The sequence below is a fragment of the Nothobranchius furzeri genome, chromosome 7 (assembly GCF_043380555.1).
Source record: "Nothobranchius furzeri strain GRZ-AD chromosome 7, NfurGRZ-RIMD1, whole genome shotgun sequence".
Classification (NCBI taxonomy): domain Eukaryota; kingdom Metazoa; phylum Chordata; class Actinopteri; order Cyprinodontiformes; family Nothobranchiidae; genus Nothobranchius; species Nothobranchius furzeri.
The window spans coordinates 38,705,702-38,730,476 of record NC_091747.1 but is presented as its reverse complement, the minus strand read 5'-3'; the positions used below and the strand labels follow the sequence as shown (position 1 = coordinate 38,730,476).

General features: G+C 40.8%; 1 protein-coding gene across 9 annotated transcripts in view; it reads right to left on the bottom strand.

Annotated features, from left to right (window-relative positions):
- The window catches only part of ccny (cyclin Y), a 47,855-nt gene that overhangs the window by 20,508 nt on the left and 2,572 nt on the right, over nt 1-24,775 (bottom strand). The window contains exons 1-5 of one of the 9 annotated variants that reach the window (XM_070553059.1): nt 12,260-16,696; nt 11,731-11,793; nt 11,595-11,658; nt 11,073-11,522; nt 9,394-10,996 (exon numbers count right to left, since the gene is read on the bottom strand). The exons of 4 other annotated variants lie outside the window; for them this stretch is intronic. The gene's annotated coding sequence lies outside the window, so the exon portion shown is untranslated. Of the gene's footprint in view, nt 1-9,393; nt 11,523-11,592; nt 11,794-12,259; nt 16,697-24,775 lie in introns of those variants that run through there. 4 more of the 9 variants (XM_070553060.1, XM_070553063.1, XM_070553061.1 and 1 more) reach the window with 4 other exon arrangements.

The window sequence follows — 24,775 nt, the reverse complement described above, 5'->3', positions numbered from 1 at the left end:
GGGTCGGGCCGGAGAGTTGACAGGCGAGGCATTCCAGAGTGGTTAGAGGAGGAAGGCTTACGGGAAGGACCTTCCAAGTCTCGCGATAGAGACCACCGCCGCGGCCCGACCCACGGGGTTTGGAGAGGTAAACAAATCCGGGAGGAGTACAGTCATTGAGTTGTGAGAAATCGCTGGGTTGTTGCCATGTTTCGTTCAGACAAAGAAAGTCTAGCTTATGGTCACTGATGGTATCTTGGAGGAGATGTCCTTTACCAGAGAGGGAGCGAATGTTGAGAAGACCAAAATTAGCAGTGCGGAAGTCCCTGGCGACAGGAGCATTAGCCCGACTAGCCAGCCGGGCTAACACGCTGGAGTCGGCAGCTCGGCAGGTATTCCTGGGTAGCCGCCGGCTAGTCGTGGACCAGAAGGAGGGTATTCCTTTGGAGCAGTCGAGATGGAGGTTCCGCCGGGACCCCCGATGGATATACCGACGGCGAGGCTGGAAGGTGATGTCGGGGAAGAGGCACAGAGCTGGTGGTGGAGATCCGGAGTAGTGAAAGCGGAGGTTGAAGAGCTCCGCCGCCGAGTACTGGAGAAGGCCATCCACGGACAGAAGAATGAGCGACAGGATGATCCAGGCCAGTGCGAGGCACACAGAAATCCTGCTGGACCACATTATGGAGTGGAGCAGGGAGGTGGTGATGTGCAACCAGAACGCAAGCTGAGCAGGTAGGTGAAAATGAGTTTTCACCGACACAGGGATGTGACTAGGGGGAAAAAGAAGAAAAAAAATACAAAAAGTTTGTTTGCCAGCGAGCAGCGGCAGCGAGACGCGCCAGCGTTCACTCAACCGGAACCGGAAGTGGAAATACTTCCATATACTGTGCAGCCGTAGTGTTGACACATTTTAACAAGCAAGCATGTGCTGTATTTTTTGTTGCGAAGTTTAAATCACTTTCACAGGCAGAGTAAAAGTTCGACAGACATGTTTGTTTGCACGTTTGATGCTGCATAGGACTCCAGACCTATCGGCCAATAGTTGAAGCTTTTGCATCAGCAGAGGGGGGTGACCCTTCACCTTTTGGATCAGGTTAGATATCAATCAAAATGTGACACCAATATGTGAATGCTAAATTGAGGTTATGATTAAAGACGGCATTTTTCTTTATATTTTAGTGGTTTTATATGTAGAATAATGGAAGCAAGACTTGTTGTGGACTAAGTATTATGTTGGATTCTTGTGGATGTAAAAAGAACATTTTTGTGCAAGATGACTTGATATTAGGGTTGTCACGGTAACCGGTGTAGCGGTACACCCCGGTAAAAAAGTTGACAATAATAATAACAGTCTTGTTTTTAAAAAAAACTATATTATCTCGGTGGGTTACCGTGGCTGCGGTGTGGGCGCGATGACCCTTACCAGCCACCGTATCATCTGCTTAAAGTTGCTGGCGGCACATGCGCGCTTTGTTGTTTACAACCAAAACTTTCTTGAAGCTAAAGCTGAAATAATGGCCAAAGGAGGAGACGGCAGCGCTCAAGACATTTTTTTTATCCCACAAAGAAGACAAAAGTGGGAAGTACGGGCATTTTTTTGATATTTGAAGAATGCCGAGGGACAGTTGATAGAAGACGGCTATCCTGTTTGCAGCACGTGCAGAAAAAGTGTCTGTGAAAGGCAGCAACGCTTCAAATGTCATGACACATCTGCGTGACCATCACCCACAACTCTACGGTCAACGCAAGGCAAGCTAACGTTAGCGTTTTAGCTAAAATGCGTGGTCCGAGGATTTGGGTTGAGGGAGAATGCAACGAGTCGCTATATAAAGCAGCCGCAGCGCCGCTACCTGCATATAAACCGTGTGGCGGAAACCCCCATGTTGAAATGACGCTATGCATTACGGGGCTCCCAGGGGCAGATAAGAGTTGGTCTCTCTCCGAGAATAATTATAAATTTATGACATTTTCCCAAATCTGCAAAGCTCACTGGAAGGACACAAACCGAGGACAATATTTTCCTGATATAGGGTTTATTACTCAAGCAAGGGTAAAAAAGTAGCTGATTAGAAGGCTACTTGAATACTGAGTATCATCTGATCTAATATTTTTAAATGATGACATCAAACAGACAAAAAATAAGAAGTTATGGGCAAATATTGGTATTTTAAAGACTAAAGGGAAAAAATTTAAACAAATAAACAACGTAATTACAAAATAACACATTTTAGGCTAAATTTAGACACAAACTGAGGACAATATTTCCTGACATGCAGGGTTTATTTAAATGTGTGAAAATGTAGTGTGTTTAAAAAAATACAGCAATAATACCAAAAACCGTGGTAATTTTGGTCACAATAACCGTGAGGTTAAATTTTCACACCGTGACAACCCTACTTGATATGAGGCTTGAGTTGAGACATTTAGAATTTCTGAGTGGTTTGTTGACTTTACAGTTATAATTCAATCCTTGAATGACATATCTTTGAAATTCCAAGAGTCATAACTGATTTACAATATGTCTATGTACATAATAGGGATGTCCCATTCCGATATCTGAAGTAATTTGATATCGGCCCAACAACACTGCATCAGATTATGTTGGACTGCATCAAAAATCTCCGATATAAGCACTACGTTAAGGCTCACATTTTTGCAATCAATAGTTAAAAAAAGTGTAATTTTTTCATTCTGAATGTTGCTGGCTCTTGTTCTCTGATTGAGTAATATCAAGCCTTTCATACATTCCACATTACGAAATAGTTAAAAGTATGTATGATTTGTGCTGATATCATATCAGATTGATATTGGTATCTGTCAATACTGAAGGCTGCAAAATCGGTATAATATCAGAAGTGAAAAAGTTGTATCGGGACATCCCTAGTACATAAAAAAAGTGTTGCAAAAAAAACACTGATTTGCAATGTCTGTAACGTCTTATCCACGAGACTACTTCAACACTGTTGCTCATAAAAACGATTGGTGAAAGGTTCAGCCTATTGGCCACGGTCAATACATTTGTCCAATTGTCCAACCTTGACTTGTGCATTTTTCATTATTCTAATTACTCAAGACGCTTTCTTTTGCAATTTGCGAACAGAATGAAACATTACTCTACAAAAACAGATCCAGCTATCCCTGTTTCACTTGGTTTTACGAGATATGTGTGTATGATCAGACTAGTAAAAGAGCAAAAGCAAGCAGGGGTGTTGAAGGGTCCACATACATTTACTGATTTATTTTGCACCCTGCTAAGAGCTGTAAACCCACCCTCCTTTCTTTTTTTTATCTCTTTCTTCTTTTCCATTCTATCCCTTATGTTTTCTGCTCACAGTAGCTAGGCAACACTGGCTTGAAATGATTCAGATGGTAGAGGCAGGCCCATCAAAGGCAGAGACAGACAGCCGGGCTCACTGTCTTAGTTTCCTTTCTATTGCTTAATATCGTTGTGTCTCCAACAACTGCCTGTACACTACTGTCTATATAACTGCTTCTGTGTCTTGCCATTTTCCTTAAGGCAGTACATGGGTGCAGAATCTCAAGATATCAATGTTACCAACAAAAGTGCCAAATAGATCTTATACTAGGGGCTGCATGACTGATTTTTTTTTAAAGTCTACAGTCAAGTAATGAAAATCTAGTTGAATTTGACTAGTTGTTGATGACGTCATAGACCTGAAGCGACCGGGGGGGGGGGGGGGGGGGGGTCGGTTTGCTGGCGTTTTTCACAATTAAAATTGGGCCCACATTTTCAAAGTTAAACATCTCTTAACAACGGTAGTTTCTGCATCTACTGCTCCTCGGTTTGTGTCCTTCCAGTGAGCTTTGCAGATTTGGGAAAATGTCATAAATTTATAATTATTCTCGGAGAGAGACCAACTATAATCTGCCGCTGGGAGCCCCGTAATGCATAGCGTCATTTCAACATGGGGGTTTCCGTGACACGGTTTATATGCAGGTAGCGGCGCTGCGGCTGCTTTATATACTGACTCGTTGCATTCTCCCTCAACCCAAGTCCTCGGACCACACATTTTAGCTAAAACGCTAACGTTAGCTTGCCTTGCGTTGACTGTAGAGTTGTGGGTGATGGTCACGCAGATGTGTCTTGAGGTTTGAAGCGTTGCTGCCTTTCACAGACACTTTATCTGCATGTGCTGCAAACTGAATAGCCATCTTCTATCAACTGTCCCTCTGCATTCTTCAAATATCCAAAAGATGCCCAAACTTCCGACTTTGTCTTCTTTGAGGGATAAAACATGTCCTGAGCGCTGCCATCTCCTCCTTTGGCCATTATTTCAGCTTTAGCTTCAAGAAAGTTTTGGTTGTAAACAACAAAGCGCGCATGTGTCGCCGGCAACTTCAGCAGATGATACAGTGGCTGGTAAGGGTCACCGCGCCTATACCACAGCCATGGTAACCCACCAAGATAATATAGTTTTTTTTTTTTAAACAAGACGGTTATTGTTATTGTCAACTTTTTTACCGGGGTTTACCACTACACCGGTTACCGTGACAACTCTAGTGCCTGCAAACAAAATCATGCCAGTATCAGCAAATACCAAAAGAAAACTTTTAAATGAATATGAACGCATTTGACTGAGCTACAGCCCTTTTTTTAGCCTAATGTTGATTAGCTATGGTAGTCATTTTGAATGGGGCTTACTCCAAAGGATAAACAGAAATAGATGAACATCCAATCTTTGAGTTTTGGTAATCAAAAAAAAAAAAAAAAAACTCACTGTGTATTTTAAAGAAAGGATGAATAGCAACTTTTCTTACTAAACTGTATGATTTTTTTCTTAATGCAGCAAAGGCAGCCAACCAAGGTGGAACATGAAAAGTGTTTGCTGAACCTGTGAAAGTCACTCAAGCGTGATACATCAGCCTGCTGCCATTCTCACAGCTTCTTGTTTAATCCAAAACACTGCGATGTTCTGCTTGAGCTTGATTCTGCGTCAAGCTGCTGAAGGAGCCAGGGACGACAGGAAGGCCATCTGTGCCGAGTTCTGCCATACTATCCAACGTCTGTGCTAACAATTCCACACAACACATTGAAATCCTGGCATCAACACAAACACCCACATCAGCACGCATGCATCAATCACAACAAACAAGGACAACAATAACTTTCCCAAGATGCATGTCCACACATGCATTAATTTGCTTTGTTGGCAGAAACGGACAGCCTGTATTGGCTGGACGCTGCTTTTTAAAATCTTGTGGAGGAATTAATTGGAAAATAGTTGGAAGGATTGCTGCTAAAATCATGTCCAACTGCTTAATTAGGACTATAAAACGACACTGACTGTATTAGGGCAGGGCAATATGGCCTCAATACAGTATCACGGTATATTGAGAAGTTAGCCTCGATAACAATAACTGGACCATAACTACATGTCTGCCCAAAAACAAAAGGAATCCACTATGACTCAAGGTGGTACGGCTTCTTAAAGGAACATGAATGTCGCCAACCACAACACATACTTTCATTTTTTGAGAATTTATTGTCATGAAAAAATTACATCAGTTAGTCAGAAATTTCTATGACAAATTTTAGATTTATTGCTCAGCACTAAACTGTATTTTTTTTTTTTTTTGTTGATAGAATTACCCATCAGGTCCTAATGTTGATGCAACATGAACTATGTCATTACCTCAGCACCTGCTCTCTAAATCCTCACAGATAACTCCAGCTGGGCTCTGTCTGATGATGGTGTACCCATAGCTAGCTGGCTAAATCAGGCCTGAGTCTACATGACTCATCCCTAAGAACAAGGCCTTATTCACTGCTTCACCCCAGAATGGTGTGACGTATTGTCTATAGCATCATATGAGTGTCTTAGGATAGTCATTAGCCTTACAGTAAGGGCCTATGAAAGGCTGCATTTATGATGCTTAAAAATGGTGTCACTGTGCTAAAAAGAAAATCTGATTTAGTGACACGTAGACAGCCCTCACTGCAGTAATGTTTTAGTTGATTCTAGGCTAGAGCTGTGTTTTTACATGAATAATATGTATGTGAAATAAAAGAAGTAGTATATACAGAACTAACCCAATGCATTCAGATATCTATAAGCATGGTGCACAGAATTTGTGTTTCTATTGTGCTTAGTGAAAATACAAGCAGCTATTTAATTTTATCTGAGTAAATCTGCAGAAATGCAGGCCTCCCACTGTCAGGGATGCCCACACTACATAAATTTCCACTGAGAGTTATTTCCAAGCTGAAAGCATAATTTCAATAACAACCATATGATTCCAGCTGATTGCTGATTGCACTGTTAAAAGTCACTTTACAGACACATGACCTCAGATGTTGGCAGCTTTGTGTTCCATTTACAAGTAGCACATACTTGATGGATTTACGACATGCACTTCAAATGATGAAAGCAGACATTTGGATCACAAACAGCTCACTTCCAAGCTGCATTCAGAAGTCTGAGATGCAGACTCAGACAGAAGTAGAATTTGTAATTTTACTGTAAAAATTCTGGAAGTCTGTTTCTTGTCTCTCAAGCAATACCAGCTTTCCCTGATTAAATTATTCAAATGCATTCAGACATGGAGGGAACACATTTTTATGGTTCTTGTAACCCCCAGGGAACAACACTACTGACTTAAAACACACTCGATTAATACCCCTAAGCGCACAAGGCTGGCCTTTTGCTACAGCTCTCCGTTTTACATATGCTGTCCTTACCTACATACATCTTACACCATTTTTCCTTTCAGTTAGCAAAAGATGATTTCACAAAGTAAAGCATCTTATTTCCACAAAAAAACAATATTAATGTTTATTGTTTCAATTTCGATCAATCAGCGGCAGATTCAATTCGGATGAAAAAACCCGGATGTGCCAATGATCTGCCAATAACCGGTCACTCACCCTGTGTGCCATGTTGCAACCCCCCTCTCCTTGCTTCGCACTGCACAGACGTACCGTGGCAAAAACATAAACCCTTTTACACCGTCTGGGAGAATGATGTAAACGTTGCATTCTGCAACAAAAATAAATAAATACTGCGAGGGGAAGTTCGTTAAAACGCTGCAACACAACAGATTTAATACGACTTTTTATAAGCAAACTCTGGATGGACTGAGGTGACTTTTCACATCTCAACTCACCAACATTCATTAGCTGTTTTGATTGTACTGCATGTTTTTTTTCCTGAGTTGAGCACCTTGGTGCATCATTTTGAATTTTGTACAATAAAGCTGATGATTATGACGATCTTTATGAGCGTGACAGTCAGCAGGCTGAGAACATTACCTGAAAAAAATACTTTTTAAGTCATTGCGCAAGATGAGCAGCCTTTCTCTGGGGTGGACAAGGACAAGGCCCACTGGGGGCGGCTACGGGTAGGTAGGTGGGTAAGTAAGTAAAAAAAAAAATCACATTATTATTCCTTTTTTCCCAGACCATGTAGACAGTAGCACTCACCATAACTACACAGAAAATGTTTAGCCAATCTATATAAATATATTTTTATCTATAAAAAAAACTCTGGCAGCAAAGGGGTTTTCTGATCAGGAAATGGCCAGCAGTTAATGAGTTAAAGTAATCAAGAAAATATAATTTAATTAAGGAATTGGACAAATTAAAGCAAGTTCACAGTAAAATAAGGAATCGCTCAAGTGGGTCAGAATCAAAAAGTGATTATTATTCATGCATGTGTCACATACAGGAATTAATATGTACTATTTTATTTATATGGCACGTCTCAAGATACAAACCACAAGGACTTCTCAAATAAAGAACACAAAACCACAAAATAAAACATACATTGCTCAGATCATGCCCTTCCCTTGCTTGAAAAATTGTTCCAAAATGAAAGTTGAACCCACACCTTTTTTATCTGTGAATTCAGTAAATAGTTCTTTGTCTTCGTCTTAACAGAGGTGAAGCAGTTCAGATGAGCAGAGTGCATGAAAGACCTTGGCCGCTATCTCATGTAGATTAGCCTGTCAGAGACTTTATGTCTCTGCTCGAGCAGACGCAGCAGATCATGACCTTTAGGTCAAAAACAGGGCATTCATGACGCTACAAATGTAAAGGCTGGTTTGCATTGCAGCCTCGACAGGACATGAATATTAAACACCCTGCATGCTAATTGGCCTGTTTACCCTGATGGCTTTATGCCGCTGCCTGAGGAAGGAAACTCTGTGAAAGGTTTTACAACTCAACAGGCACGCTATGGATCAAACTGACAACCACGCATGTTGAGCGTTAGTGGTAGCCCGGGGTAGCATTATTCTACAGTTAGCATTATCGTTACTAAGATTTATATATTACTGATGTTGATATGCAGGGTTTCCCCCCAGCACTTTATAAGCAAGGCTTTGCTTGGCCACCCGCCAAGCTAAGCGTCATGCTCCGCCCCCCTCCCCGACCCTACTGTGTCCGCTGACACGAACGGCACAACGAAACTAGAGCCCTCCATCAGCTGATTCTGATGAGAAACAGCAGTCAGTGCGTTTACATGCAGCCAGTAACCCTTTTAAAACCCGAATATTCACAATAACCCGGTTCCGCAGGTCCTTGTAAACACCGCCAAAAACCCGGATATGCTCATAACCGGGTTTTTACAAACCCGGTTACTACACCTGGGGTAACCCTTTTCTAACCTGAATGTTTGGTCGTGTAAACGCATATTGGGATATCCCCATCAAAGCGTGTGTTCTGCGCATGCTCTGTTCACAAAGAATCTTGGTCTTTTGAGTAGCGAGACGTCTTGTATGCGCCAGAACACCGGAAGTAAACAACAAGTTGGGAGCAAAATGGCGAGTCGCGGCACAGCACCACACTTTGAGTGACGAGGAAACTAAAGCGCAAACAAGCGCGGTCACTATCTCTTCCGAACTGGGAAACATGTTGTTGTTTTCACGGATACCGGAACAAGAAGAACCGGAGATGACGCATATTGCGTCTGGAAGTAGTCCATACGTCCTGACGCTACCCCAACGTCCGCATTTAAATCGGGTTATGCAAGTTAGAGGTAACTCTTTCTATTTATGCTTGTAAACGGGTTATTCTGATCAACTCAGAAACCCGAATCCCGACTTTAACCCGATCATAACCCGGATATTGGCTGCATGTAAACGTACTCAGTGGTACATGTGCAACACCCCCCCCCCCCCCCCCCCCCCGCTCATTTTCTGGGGGGAAACCTGGATATGGACATGAAAACTTATAGGGCTGTGTCCATCAGGGCAACAGCACCTATGATGCGTTACTCCAGCTTTGCTCAGACTGAACCGTTTCTATGTCATATTACTACTTTACATAGAAAGGCAGGTCAGAAACTGCACACACTTTTTGGTATGCTACATTTACCACCCCAAGTTGTCAATATTCAACATAACAAGATAAACATGGTTTTGAATTCTATAACCCTTTTAAGCACCCGTACAAACCTCATTAAAGGCACAGTCCGCAGGATGACGCCGTCAGGGTGAGGAGGAGGAGATTTTTGAATTCGAACAGCTGTTGCTCACTCCCCCGCCCTTCCTGAAAGAGCCGAAAGCCACACCTCCCAATGTGCAAGCACAGGAAAAGCAGAGTCAACATCGGAGCATTGCTTCTTGTAATAGAGCTGAGCTAGTGTTAGCAATGGAGTTATCTGAGGTAAGAAAGTTGTATTTAACCAGCACATTAAACACTTACTGTTTACAAAAGGCATTTTATAAAGAATATCTATAAATATATTTATATTTTAAAATACCAGTAACAGTTGGCAATCTATATTGTAAATAAAATTAATCCTATCAAATTGTTAGCATTTTATTGCAAGTAACTAGCTTATTTTTAATTGCTTTGCCATTCAAGATGGGATGAATATATCAAAGCATATAAATAATTTATGCGGAAATCATGAATAAACACTGCATTCTGTGTAGTCCTCCTATAATCATGGTTGTTTTCATAGGGTTTCTGTTTATTGTTGGTTTAGCCCAAATTTTGACTAGATGCAAACCTGATCTGTGTCAAAATTGATTAATATGCAAGAGTACTTTTTATATTAGTATAATTTTTTTATTCTAATACAATTTAGAGTTCAGTGATTGAGGAATCCTCTGAGGAAGAGTTTGAACCTCCTATTGCATCCTCAAGACGTGGTGCAAAAAGGAGATGCCCACCATCATCTCAAAGCCGTGGTGCACCCAGAGGCCGCGGTGCATCCAGAGGCCGTGGTGTGTCTAGAGGCCGCGGTGCATCCAGAGGCCGAAGAAGTGTGAGACACTCAGCTGTGGACCTTGGAGATGAAGATCTCTCTCGAGTTCGGAATCTTTGTTCCGAGCAAATAGACTTTGAATGTGTAAGCATAACAAAATTACACTAAATTATCCTAAAAACTGTTGCTGTAGCATCTCTTTCCACTTCTGTAGCAACACATACAGAACCTGAACCCTCAGCAGGCTATTGACATCCTTACCACGGTGCTGGACAGACATTGGTGTTCTCTTTGATGTACTTGCCATCTCTGATCCACCTGCCACAACACCTCCAACACCCAATCAACCTTCATGGTGTGTATGCTCCCACTGCAGAGATATGCCAACTGATTTGGAAAAGAAATGCTGCCAACAGCCTCCCCAGACATGTATTTCAACTGTACCACACATGGAGGAGTTTATTCTGCAAAATTCCCTGACCCCAATGGTAACTACAATGGTTTTATTCCAAGACGATTGTAAATAAATGTATATATTTGATATTTTACATACGTTTGTTTTTATATATTTTTGTTTGATGCTCTAATAAAGTGTTCTAAAGCACAACTCTGTGTTGCATTTGTAAAAATACCATAAATTTTAAGACTCCTGCACAACAACAAAAAATTATGTCTACCTCCAACATTTTACATACATTTTTAAATTATTAGTCCTTATTTCCCCAAAATATATCTTTATTTTCAAAAAACAACAACAACAAAAAAAAAACAGGAAACAAAAATAAAGAAGGTTTTGGGTTTTCTCTTGCCTCCCCCCAACACCTATGTCTGTGGCAAAGTTTTACCTGTAAATAAAAAATAAACTCAATTAGCAATGGACTATTGTGCGGAAGATGTAAGGCAGATAATGTTTTATTTTACCATCACCGCAAGTCCGTAGGTGTTGTAGAAGTTCCTCTGTTGATGGTGCAGGAACTCTGGACAGCAAACCGTAACGCTTTGGATCCTCAGGCCTTAGCTTGTAGCGTCGAGGAAGACCTTTCTTGCTTGTCAAACGTCGGTCAGTAGCTTCTGCGATATTACAGTCATGAACTGTATCCTCTATGTTAATTTCTTGCAGAGTCTCAAGTTGTAATGTTTTTTGTAGTGCTGCTCCAGTCCTGTGAACAAAAGCTTTTTATTAACTATGCGCTATTGCAGTTTTATAGAATGTTAAACGAAAAGAATTACCTTATGTGTATATAAGGTGTGTAGTCCTCATCACCGCTGTCATCAGTACCGCTGTCCATCTCGATGGTTTCGTCCTCCTCTGAAGACGAATCAACTTCTGTTGCTCTGTTTGGTGACCATGTGTCATCTGATGACTCTATCCTGAATATACACAATATAAAGTTTTTAGTATGGAAAATTAGACACATTTTATTAACATCTGAATACTTACACAGAGTTTTGAATATTGTTGAACTCTTCCTCGTCAATGTTTGCTTCAATTCCCACACAAGATAACCTAAAAAAGTAATTATTGTTTACTTTTCCTGACAAATGTGACAGCCAAATACAGATACAACCTTGTACTTACATTTGTGAAGATCCTTCTTTTTTAGTTTCACCTTGTTCCATCACCTCCTCCAAATTATCATCCCTATGAAAATAAAATACAAGCACAAGAATATGATTAGAATCAATACATATTTTGTCATTTTGAAGGTAATAGACCTCGTCTATTGGCCGTCATCATCACCCTCTCCTTATTTTTCTCACTCTACTTATTACGCATTTCTCTGTATCCACTGAATTCCTTCTTTACAAATAATTTCCTGTCTCTCTCTTTACATTTTAAAAACACAATTGTGTTATTTTTTCTCATAAACTTTGAAATAAAAATATAATTTTTTTAAATATGTTTAATTTTGTTGTTGTGAAGTGTCTCAAGAGTTTTATCTTGAGAGGCGCTATATAAAATGTAGTTTTACTATTTATTTCTATACATTTTTTATAGTCATTCATTATCCCATTTCTAGAATTTTTTCAAAATAATCCACCACTATCTTAAAACAAACAGAGGCAAAATTATAATATTCCTGGTAGGTTTTTAAGCAGCTATTTACCTTTCAGATGATTCTCCATGAATGCTAGACAGAGCTGGCACTGGTGTTGGAGAAATACACAGTTGGCGCTTCAATGGTGTAGATGTTGATGCTTCATATTTGGACTGATGACTGTAAAAAACAAAGCCCAGAAATTAGTGATCACAAGCTAAACAAGTCTCCCCAGCCTTCACAGATTTTTGCACGAGCTGATTATCATTCCTTTTATTTTAATATGGAGTTTTCACGTAGGTAAGACCACAAACTCAGACGGTAATCTGTACACGTGGCCCACCCAGGTTAGCACAATATGTCTTTCAGTGCTAATGGAAACGTAAGGTTTCGGATAGGTTCCTGATCAATCACACCTAATTCTAACTGCTGAATCATCTCCTCAGACTTCTACAAGTGCTACATGAGCTGCTGATTACTCATTTTAATCAAACACGCAGCTCAGGCAAGTGTAAACACCTAATTCAGCTTTCAAGATGCTAACTGAACCCCGCTAACGGGGAAGTTATAAACAAGAGCTTAAAACAATATATACCAGTGGCGGGCGGTGCGTTCCACCCCTGGGCCTTCAGTGATTTCCTATTCAGTCCAATCTAATTTAATACACCTTAAAATACCATCAATAGGACATCACAGCTGGAGAAACCTCACACACACACACACACACACACACACACACACACACACACCAGTGGCTGGTCAAGACACATAATTTCCAGAGTCTTTAAAATCAAACTTGCATTCCCAGTTGAGAGTAGGAAGCTGACCACGGATACCGTCAAATCTCAGAAATGAAAGACAGGTTTAAGAGATGAGAAAATAAAATAAATAAGTAAAGCAAACACATTATTTGCATTTGTTTTGGAGAAAATTGTACCACGAAACAATTGAACATGTTGGCGCAGCTGCACACACCACGTTATACACAATATAAATTGCATAGAAACAGAACACAGAATAATTTCATTTTGCCATTTTATTTCGTTACCATTTATTGATTATTAATCAAATAAAATGACAAAACATTAAAAAAATACTAATAAAATGTTTCTACTCACCAACATAAATGTCCAGCATGGATCTCCTCCTCTCCTCTCATTAGAAAATAAAATCCATCCTTTCTTTCCTCAGGAAAACCTCAGTGGCTCTGTACAGTTTATCTGTGCACTTCAGGTCCATGAGTGGATCCTTTTCTATGGACATGGAGGCTAATGCTGAAAGACGTGTCTGCCCGGTCGTGTTTCTGGCGTACATTTTAACGCGCTTTAATGCTACCAAATCCATCTGATGCGAGCAACAGGCGTTCCCAGCAGAATAACCTGCAGCGGTTCTCTGAAGCTGTTAGCCATGGGTACCGTTCATAGTTGCTTGCCTGAAAATGACGAACAAATCCTTTCCCCTGCTGGGACAAGCCAGCTAGCATTGGAGTCGGACGACCTGTTCTCACAAGATCCATTTTTTCTTGAAAGGTCCGTCTTGAAAATGGTGTGGCAAGTAAATCTGCAACCAAGTCTGTCTCTTCTCCTCTTTCAGCCATCATGTGTTCAAAAATACACCGATAGCTGCCTATAGATACAAATCTCCGTGTTTAGTTTCGATATTTTGCTTCATGCCGCTAGAAAAGTTCTAACTACTGCTTATCCAATCACAGGATGCGTTCATGTCAACTTTTGCGTGAGGCCAGCTAGCTGGCCTGGGCCACGCTGACTCGTGAGCTGATTGGCTATCGCAACTGGATCGTCTCCGTTCACTTACAGCGGACAGCGGGCTTCTCGATTGATTCTGAAGGCCTAGAGCAGACTAAATCTGCCTGAAAACACAAGCTATCTTAAATCTGATTGGATAACACCCAGCCTTGGTATTTTAACACTGGAAGCAGCACAGCCAAGTGGGTATAATAGGATATAAAGAAAATAGACCAGTAAACATTTTTTTTAGTTACAAATAATTACCAAAGGAAAGAAAATACATTTACGCTTTTGAGTATGTTTAGGCCAGCAGAGAAGGCTTTGCTGGCCCTGACTGCCCACCACTGATATATACTGATGTGGCCTATAGTTAAACGCCACACTAATCATTAGCTCCCATATAAACAAAAAACTAAACTCCCCTTTCGTTACTCAAACTTCTTCCAAATATAGCATACATAGTTTGACTAACATCGATTCATGTCGACTTAGCATTCAAGCTAATGCTACATTAGCCAATAGGACATCAAGCATACAAAGCTTGTTTGCTCTATTACTCCTTTCAGTGAAAGAAAGATTATAAGTAAATTTATCCGAAAAACAATAAATAACTTACCTGTCTAAAAGATACTTTGCCAACTCTTCATCCGTTTTCAGGCTGTGTAGATCACGAAAATCTCTCCATCGTGTGTAAAACAATCTCCAATGTAAATTCTACTCGACTGTCTTAAACGTCTTACAGCCACTTTTGAAGAAGGGCTTTTAAACTTTTTAAATGTTTTTTGAGATGTGGACGGCAGTCGAGGAATCGGTAATTTGGGGTTTTGTTGCTCCATGTTTCTGCAGTAAGCCGAGTGAGGCGCGTGACACTGTTGTGCACGCTGAGACCTGCTCGTGCTTGATGATTGACAGCTGCCCCCTGGTGGAAACGCAGCGCTATTGGTCAACGCGTTAGGCTTGCAGAAATATTGGCTGAGCTCTACAGGGCAGGGGAGGGACTTAGGAGAAAATTGAAATATTAAAGATTATTTACTTTTTTTAATAAAATTTGGTCAGATGGTCAAAATAAAACATTTTTAAAGTTATTCTACATTTAAATGTTGCAGACTGTGCCTTTAATGGGTAGACGGTTAAGAGCATGCTCTTAATCCCACACCTATTTCTAACACAGTAGTCATTCTGTCAGCTAGGCAGGCATTCCTTGACCCAAATTCCACCTCTTCTGATCTAATCATCAACCTGGATTTGAAAATGCTTCACAGCAAATGCACTGAAATGCCTCATCTGCAATTGTGACAAATGCATAAGACTGTATAAGTCACCTGGCTAAAAGACCCGTGAGCATAAAAGACTTGGCTTAAAATAATTGTGAAAAAACTGAAGTTCAATCAAATGTAATCAAAACGTATTGTTCACAGCAAATCTGGGTTCACTCGTCTGGAATTCAGTTTGGGGACTCCCCAGACTCATCAACCACCCATGAATAATCCACATCCAGATTTCAATTATCTAACAAGCGAGACTCAAAATGTGTGTGTGTGTGTGTGTGTGTGTGTGTGTGTGTGTGTGTGTGTGTGTGTGTGTGTGTGTGTGTGTGTGTGTGTGTGTGTGTGTGTGTGTGTGTGTGCGGGGGACGAGTTCACACCAAAAACAACTAACACCATGATGGGTTTGGATCCAGTGCTAGTTTACAGATGTATAAAACTCACAGAGACTATTTTGTTTTATTAACTCTAATTTGTAGGACTTCAATACCTTAAATAATATTCAATGTCTTCAGATCTTGTAGACTAATCAAATCATCTTTATCTAGAAATTAGGGCTGGGCAATAAATCGAAAATGTATTTGAATTTATTTCATAATCGAAATTCTTGATTCTTATCGTGATCATTTTTTCCATGTCAATAAATTTGATAATAAAAAATGAAAAGATGTGTGTAGGTTGGCAATATTCATGTCCCTTTAAGATGCTGTACCGCCTTGAGTCACGTAAATACGTGACTCAACGTAATACATGTGACAGCCCCATCTAGTGGACAACTTTTGTTTCTGCGCATACCTGTAGTTATCGTCTATTTACCGTTAGAGGTGAAATCCTAAATATATCGTGATATTGATTTTAGGCCATATCGCCCAGCCCTACTAGAAATGATAAGCGTGGCAAAAGATACTGTGTTTTTATAATGATGCAAAACTTGTAAAAACAAGGGAGTAAATTATATGCAGGACGTAGATGATGTCTTAATTCCAATTTAAAGTCTCAGGCTAGCCTTCTTGTATTTGAAAAGGTTAGGCATCTAATTTTTTTCTGAACAAATGCTTCAAGATAGCAAGATTTTCACACCGTGACAACCCTAATTGTATCAACTATATAAATACTACATGCTGATAAATTATTGCCTTATACAGGTACAAACGTTTTGTTTTCTTGATTTTTAATTTCCCATCTTCCTGTCCTGTCTGTCTCTGATCTTCCTGCATCTCCCAGTCCTCCAGAAAAACTCCTGCCTGCTTCCTTCTTTTTCACCTCACAAGTAACTTTTTAACTAGCACATCAAATTGATCTATTGACCGCAAAAAAAGTGGAGTGTGCGCCGCGCTGCCCAGCTGCGCCAGTGACTAGCGCTGCAGCGCGAGCGCGTCCACACGTCATGCTCAAATACAGACAGAACTTACCTGAGAGAAAATGAACGAATACGAATAACTGTGTGTTTATATATTTTTGGTGACGCCACTTATAGAAAATGTTACTGTGGCTGTGTGCAGAACGCAGCTGGAGTTCATGAATAATCAGCGGTCTGCCTGCCGCTCTCTGCATCTCTGCTCAAAAGAATCCCCGCTACATTGAGTCCATATAAATAATATAATAAAATGGATCTTTTTTGGGTTCCTTCTGGGTGGGTAAGTTAAGGGCATCAGGGGAGCCTGACAACCTTTAAGGAGAACCAAGTTGCTCTCCTGTAATTTGAACCCAGTATCCATGTCCGGCTTGGATCGGGAAGTAAAGCCCGAGTCCCGATCGAGTCTGAAACCACGTGATCAGGGCCGATTTCCGATCATGCAATCGGATCGGGACATCCCTACTCTGGTGTGTAACTGGTTGAAATTTTAAGCTAGGGTGTCGGCATTGCTGAAAAACTTTGGCAAAACAAATACAAGGCTTCACCTAAACTCTCCACTCTCCAGTAAGGATTACAATGAGGTTGTTTACTGAGGCTCTGTGTGAAAGTGCATGTATATCAGTAGTTCTCGTGGTTGGCTGAATGCAGCTGGAGCCATCTGATATTAATGTGCTTTAACTATTATGTTATCCATGTTCAGCTTTATTCTTTAATCTGTAACGCTGAATTTTTTCAGTACAGAAGCAAAAACAATGCTTTAGGGTGAACGCTTTCCTGCGACTGTTCAAACACTGCAGGACTTATTTGGTGACATGAAGGTAAGATTTTGTCAGGTTTAATATGTAACCACTTCATATAATCATTATTTTCTCAATTCATTTACTAGCCCTCCACTGGGTAGCTTTTAAAGTATTTTAACAAGCTTACAAAACACTCACCTAAAGGATTAGGAACAACTAGGGATGTCCCGATCCGATCACATGATCGGAAATCGGCCTCGATCATGTGTTTTCAGACTGATCGAGACTCGGGCTTTACTTCCCAATGCGGACTTGGATACTGGGTTCAAATTACAGGAGAGCAACTTGGTTCTCCTAAGGTTGTCAGGCTCCCCTGATGCCCTTAACTTACCCAGAAGGAGCATAAAAAAGATCCAGTTCCTACCTGTATTATATTATTTACATGGACTCAGTGTAGCGGGGATTCTTTTGGGCAGAGCAGCAGGCAGACCGCTGATTATTCATGAACTCCAGCTGCATTCTGCACACAGCCCCAGTAACATTTTCTAAGTTTCTAAGTGGCGTCACCAAAAATATACAATTAACACACAGTCATTCGTGTCCGGTCATTTTCTCTTTGGTAAGTTCAGTCTGTATTTGAGCATGACGTGTGGACGCGCTCGCGCTGCAGCACTAGTCACTGGTGCAGCCGGGCAGCGCAGCGCACACTCCGCTTTTTTTGTGGTCAATAGATCAATTTGATCTGCTAGTTAAAAAGTTACTTGTGAGGTGAAAAAGATGGAAGCAGGCAGGAGTTTTTCTGGAGGACTGGGAGATGCAGGAAGATCAGAGGCAGACAGGACAGGAAGATAGGAAAATAAAAACCAAGAAAACAAAACAAAGTTCTTAAAAAAATAAAATGTAGGTCCCACTACACGTTTGTACCGGTATAAAGCAATAATTTATCAACATGTAGTATTTATATAGTTGATACAATTCAGATCATCTTCAAAACTCCATCCATGCCCAGGGACGTATCTAAGCATTTTGGGGGCCGAGGCAAAATAGACCCTGCCAGGTGTTTTAAGTTGAAGTGCTATCTGTTTTTATATTAGACTTTTTAAATTTGCAATAAAGTCCAAAAGAGAAGAATTTATGTTATTTAACACTTGTTTGTTCAAGCTACCTCACAGAAGTGATCTGTTGTTAAAAATTAAAATAAAAAGGTAATTACATAAAAATTAAGGAACATTCTGGAACTTTTTCTTCCTTTTCTTATTTTTTTTATGTATCAAAAGTATCGGATCGGGACTCGTATCGGCAGATTCTGAAAATCAAATGACTCGGACTCGAGGGCAAAAAAACCTGATTGGGACATCCCTAGGAACAACTTTTCCTTAATGCAATTAGTTTTCAAAACTTCAGCACTTCAACTTTACTTTACAGTAAACAAATGCGAGCGACTGCGGCCCAAACAGCACCAGAACCGCTCATGGCGCATGCACAATCATGGCTCGACAGCATTTCCCTATTAACACACGTCCGTTTTAATTTCTACACTTGTTTTTCCTCACACTAACAAGGATTGTCGAGAAAGCATGTTTGCCGTGGTTATGTCAAGTTATACTGATCACACATTTATTTACTTTCTTTCATTTTCCTCCGTCACTCTCATAAATACCTGTGTCCTTCTGCAGCAATCCCGAGGGACAACGGACATCAATAACAACACAGTAAAAAGTCCGACGTGTTGTAAAAACTGCTATTTTTTAGCACATTTTAAGACTGACGTGTTGCTACCAGACGCACAGTGTGAGCTGAAACTGAGTGCTACAAACGAAAAAGTCGCACAGTGTCTGCAGAATATATAGAAATACAGGCTAAAATGCATTATCTTGTAGAGACTCCGAGTCCGCTTACAGAAGAGACATTTACACGTGGATGTTTCCTGGTCATGTGCTGCAGCTTAGAGGATGTGGTGTTGTAGGCTAAATCCATTTTACAGTATTTACACTGGAGTACGTTTTCCGCCTTACGACGTGAAAAATGGTCCCACACCTTTGACATTTTCTGTCTTTTTCGCACTCCACCGGGGTTCACGTTGTCCGCCATGGCTTTAAGTTAAGTTTTTTTTTTTTGGAGAACATTAAGTTACATTCGCCACTCGCGTGTGCATTCAGTGCAGTATGTATGTGCGTCACTTATTTCGGTCTGGGTGAAACATGACCCCGGGTGATTGCAAAGCCATGAATTAATTAAACATGAATTAAACGAAGCCTCGAGGCAGAGAATTTGACTCGAGGATTTTTTGTACTTGAATTATTCGAGGTACTCGAGGAATTGTTTCAGCCCTAATGCAATTATCTAACCAACCAATCACGTTGCAGTTGCTTCAATGCATTTAGGGGTGTAGTCCTGGTCAAGACAATCTCCTGAACTCCAAACTGAATGTCAGAATGGGAAAGAAAGGTGATTTAAGCAATTTTGAGTGTGGCATGGTTGTTGGTGCCAGACAGGTCGGTCTGAGTATTTCACAATCTGCTCAGTTACTGGGATTTTCACGCACATACATTTCTAGGGTTTACAAAGAATGGTGTGAAAAGGGAAAAACATCCAGTATGCGGCAGTCCTGTGGGGGAAAGTGCCTTGTTAATGATAGAGGTCAGAGGAGAATTATGGAATTAGATTTGTGTCAATAGGGTCAAGAAAAACACTTTAAAGATCAAACAAATATTAAGACGTTGAGAGAAAAAAAATAATTTCAAAAGAAAAACTTACTATATCTGAATCAGCTTCTTAAAATGATCAAGAAAAACACTTTGACAATCAAACAAAAATTAAGAAATTGACAGAACAAAAATATTGACTAAAGAAAAAAAATTGTTTCAAAGGTAAAACTTACTTTCTAAATCAACATCTTAAAAAGAGTTATAAAGTATGTTTCCTTATTCTGTTTGCCTCAATGTGTTTTGTTATCAATTTCCTTTGTTTCACTCTTGCTGCTCAGAGCTTCGCTCTCACTACCAGGTTTGCACTTACACTTCCTGGCTTTCTCCTTTGCAATCACTGAGTTTTTGGTTGCAATTCTGACACAACCCTCTCGGGTGGGTGGGACTTCTGAGAAGTCCTCTTCCATAGGACAGTGGTTTCTCTTGACTGACAGTTCAGTCTTCCAAGACTTTTTTTTTCCCCACCTCGGTCAACAAGATGAATTTTGAGCCCCAAACACGTTATTTCTGCTGTCTGTAGCGTCTACTGAAGATCTAAAGTGAGTATTATATATACATATATATATATATATATATACACACACACACATATATATATATATATATATATATTTATTTATTTATTTATTTATTTATTTATTTATCTTTTCTTAGGCACTCTTAGTTAATCTGTAAGTTAAGCCACTTTTTAAATGGGTTTTAACCAGACGTTAGCTCACTAGCTAGCTACTAAGCTAGCCATTGTCTTAGCCTCAGGACAATGGTCTATTGCTGCAGAGAGGCGTGTTAAAGGCTCATCTTAACACATTCATTACTGGTTTTGTGGAATTACACATTATTGCAGTTTATAAGTTTGCTAATTTTTCAGGAATCTGTAGAACATCAGAGACTTTGCACCTAAACGATGTCCCTTAGTGCCAATTGGGCATTGTTTAAATGCCATGGGCTACCTGAACATTATTTCTGACCATGCCCATCCCTTCATGACCACCATGTACCCATCCTCTGATGGCTACTTTCAGCAGGATAATGCACCATGCCATAAAGCTTGAATAATTTCAAATTGGTTTCTTGAACATGACAAGGAGTTCACTGTACTACAATGGCCCCCACAGTCACCAGGTGGTGTGGTGGAATGGGAGCTTTGTGCCCTGGATGTGCATCCCACAAATCTCCATTAACTGCAAGATGCTATACTATAAATATGGGCTAACATTTCTAAAGAACGCCATCAGCACATTGTTGAATCAATGTCCTGTAGAATTAAGGCAGTTCTGAAGGTGGAAGGGGGTCAAACAACGTATTAGTATGGTGTTCCTAATAATTCTTTAGGTGAGTATATGTAACTTACTGTCATTTTTACAGTTAAATATTTGAATAAACCATTAAATCATCAAACTTGATCAAAATTCAAAACAAATCTCCCAAGAAAATTATTCCTGCTATCCCTCACGTTTATTCAAATTCAAATTTAATTCAAAGATACTTTATTAATCCCACGGCTGAAATCCCACCGCCATGCCTACAAGATCCCAAGTTTTTTTTTTTTTGCGCTGTTTCCCGAGGAAGCAGCGGGAACTACTATGTTGTCACTTGTGATCACAGCCGGCAGGCAGCAAGGAGCAGGCAGGGCAAGGTGAAGTTACAGCATAAGTTACTGAGTTTAAAATTAGAAAGGTAGCAGTGGATATAATGCTTTTTGGTTTACATGTTTCAGCAGCATTAAGATAAACGAGTGTTGACGATCTTGACAAGGTTTCCTCCCGTGCTTATTAGGCCAGGTTTTCCTCCCCCCACGAGGCTAAGCATCACTTATTCATGTAAAATTTATTTATTTTTTCATGTCTGACTTTAACCGCATCTAATACTGTATTACGGCGTGAGCGCAACAGCGACAACTTAAGATCGATGTGTGAGCAGCCTGAGAGGTCGGGTGTTTTCATCTGAACCCTTAAAACCTCCAGCAGGCTATGTTGCACTATTGACGTGTTAGCGCGCGGCGCTAACAACTTAGCGACGTGACATGTCTCAGAGAAAGCATAAAAACACGATGGATGCTTCGTCTGAAGCGGGAAAAAAACACTTCTTCTTAAGCAGAGCACAACGTCGCCTCGGCTCGTTCACGGCCGAGCCGGACTGAGCTCGATAACATTGACCCAGCACAGCCACTGGGTCGTTGGAGCTGCCCCGTGACTGCCTGATGGAAAACCAGCGGGTTTCATCAGACTCGTAAATTTCTTGTTTTTGCTGGGGACCCCCTATATTTTACAGCTCCCTCCTGCAGTCTTCCCCTATTAAAATTTAAAATGATTCTGTAAATTCCGTGTATTAGAGCCCTGCACGGGCCTAAAATCTGAGCCAGTGTCCGGCCCGGCCCGAGGGGGTGGAGCCCCAGCCCGACCCGGTCTGAAAAGGTTTTCAGGATTCTCTGGCCCGACCCGAGCTCGAGCCTGACTTTTTTTTAACCAACTAAATGAAAACAAAGTGCGTCGATCCTGACCAATGTGTTAAAAGACGTGCAGGATCCGATCAATTTGTTTTTCCCTCATTTACTGTCACGGAGATAACGGCGCAGGCTCTGGTGGTAATCAAGTTAAATTTTATATCTTTCCAACAATTTTCACAAGAAAACAAAACAGTCAAGAGCAGGGCTTGTGTTGTGTTGACTGGACAGTTCCCGTATTTGACTGTTAATTTTGACGGAGAAAGAATAGAAAAAATTACCCCAACGTATGCAGACGATCTGACATCTTATTCGTTATGCACATTGCAGATGTAGCTAAATCACCCAAGAAAAGATTCCCATCTGAACATCTGAGCTGGACATTGCTCAGCGCAGCTGAGCGTGTCGCAGAACCAGAGCGCATGCGGGAAGCTTCCTCCCACTGAAGCGAGTGTTTTCCAAACCCTGTCACTCAGAGAGAATTGTCACTTAGAAAATGTTCCCTGATTATGAAACTTTGGCTGAATAGTGCTTGTTCCTGTCTCCAATGTGCAACGCATCCAGGAGCCTGTCTGAGGAGAAGCCCAGAATCTCACATCCTTTTCAGCTATGATTACGCACAAGCGTGACCCGTCAATCCGGTCTCACAATAAGACTGGGTTGGAACTGTTCAGGTTTACGCAGACAATCTTCACATAGAATTGACTTACAGATATAAAATTAATTCAGTAATATATAAAGCATTTTATTTGAATATCCATTCATTATTTTACAAGCACAGAGCCGCATCAGATGGATGGAAGAGCCGCGGGTTGCCGATCCCTGCTCTAGTTCAAGATATTAAAATTCCAAAAGTGATGAAAAAATTAAAAATGGGGCTTTTCGTGCATATACAATACATTACGGTATCCACCGGGATTCCCTGTCTTGAGCGCAACGAATCACAACACAGATTCAGAGACGTGCTAAGTTTGTCATCCAAAATGCTCCGTTTTATAACTTTTGAATGGCTGATCAGATTCAAATAATTCTAACGGTTCCTAAAAGTACATAAAAGCAGCTTTCCAACGATCTATAGCATGAAGCAATCAGAGTTAGAGAAAATATCGCTACGAGGGGAAATCCTGCTGTACAGCCTGATTGAAACGGAGCGCAGCGCTGCGGTGAAAGCGGATAACCTATAAAATGACATGTTGAGGACGCAAACTCAATACATCTCTTTTATTGTGAGGTAATAATTTCTCCGAGTTTTGCGGTTGCGAGCGGGAGTAGACATGTACGCTGCAGGTGCGGGCGGGAGTGTAACACACACCGCAGGCGGTAATGGTCAGAAATTCGTTGGGAGCGGGCAGGAGCGGGATGAAGAAAACAGTCCCGCGCAGGGCTCTACTGCTGCGTTTAAGTGTTTCAATTTTTTTAATGAATTCGATTAAAAATAAAGGCGCCCGGCCCGGCCCTGAGGTAATTGCACAGTGGTTGGCCCGAAGCCCGGCCCTCGGGCCAGGCCGACCCGAGGGCCTGGGGCTTCAGTGCAGGGCTCTACCGTGTATCAATAGAAAAAATCTGTCTGCCAGCTGCAGTAAATGTAGTCTCCAAATAATAAATAGGAGGTGCATTCATCTGTGTATCTCCTTTGATCCGCATTAGTGATATTCTCAGCACCAGAACAGTGAAGCAAAGAAAGATTCTTGAGTTTGTTAGTAATTTTATTTATTAGGTGCATCTGACCTGTTCTATTTTTCTCTGAAAAGAGATCAAATCAGTGCTTCTATGGGTTGTCTCCAATCTACACTGGAAAATTTTACTTTATTTAGAGACTTGTCATAATCCCCCCACCCACCCACCCCACCCCACCACCACCACCACCATAGTTGGAAAAATTCCTAGGGGAAACACTGAAGTGAATTTGCCAAATTGTCTTTGCTTGTAGATTTTTACAAATAAGTAATTGATGCCTGCATTTTAGGCACAGGAACAATTCCCAGATAAGCTGCTATGAAGGAAATTAAGAAAAGAAGATTTCTAGGACATTTCCCAGATATGCTACTACCAAAGTGTGATGAAATATAAGTGTCACCGTTCACCTGATTTGGATTTAAATACCCTCAAATAAAAGCTGACAGTCTGCAGTTAAAGCACATCTTGTTCGTTTGATTTGATATCCATTGTGGAGGTGTATAAAGCCAAAAATGTTAGCATTGTGTCGATGTCCCAATATTTATGGACCTGACTGTATATAGATCAAAGCTCATCTGACTCGGTCTACATCTGATCCAGTATTTTCCAAAGTGATAAAAAGACCCCTTTAAAGCCTGAACCCTGCC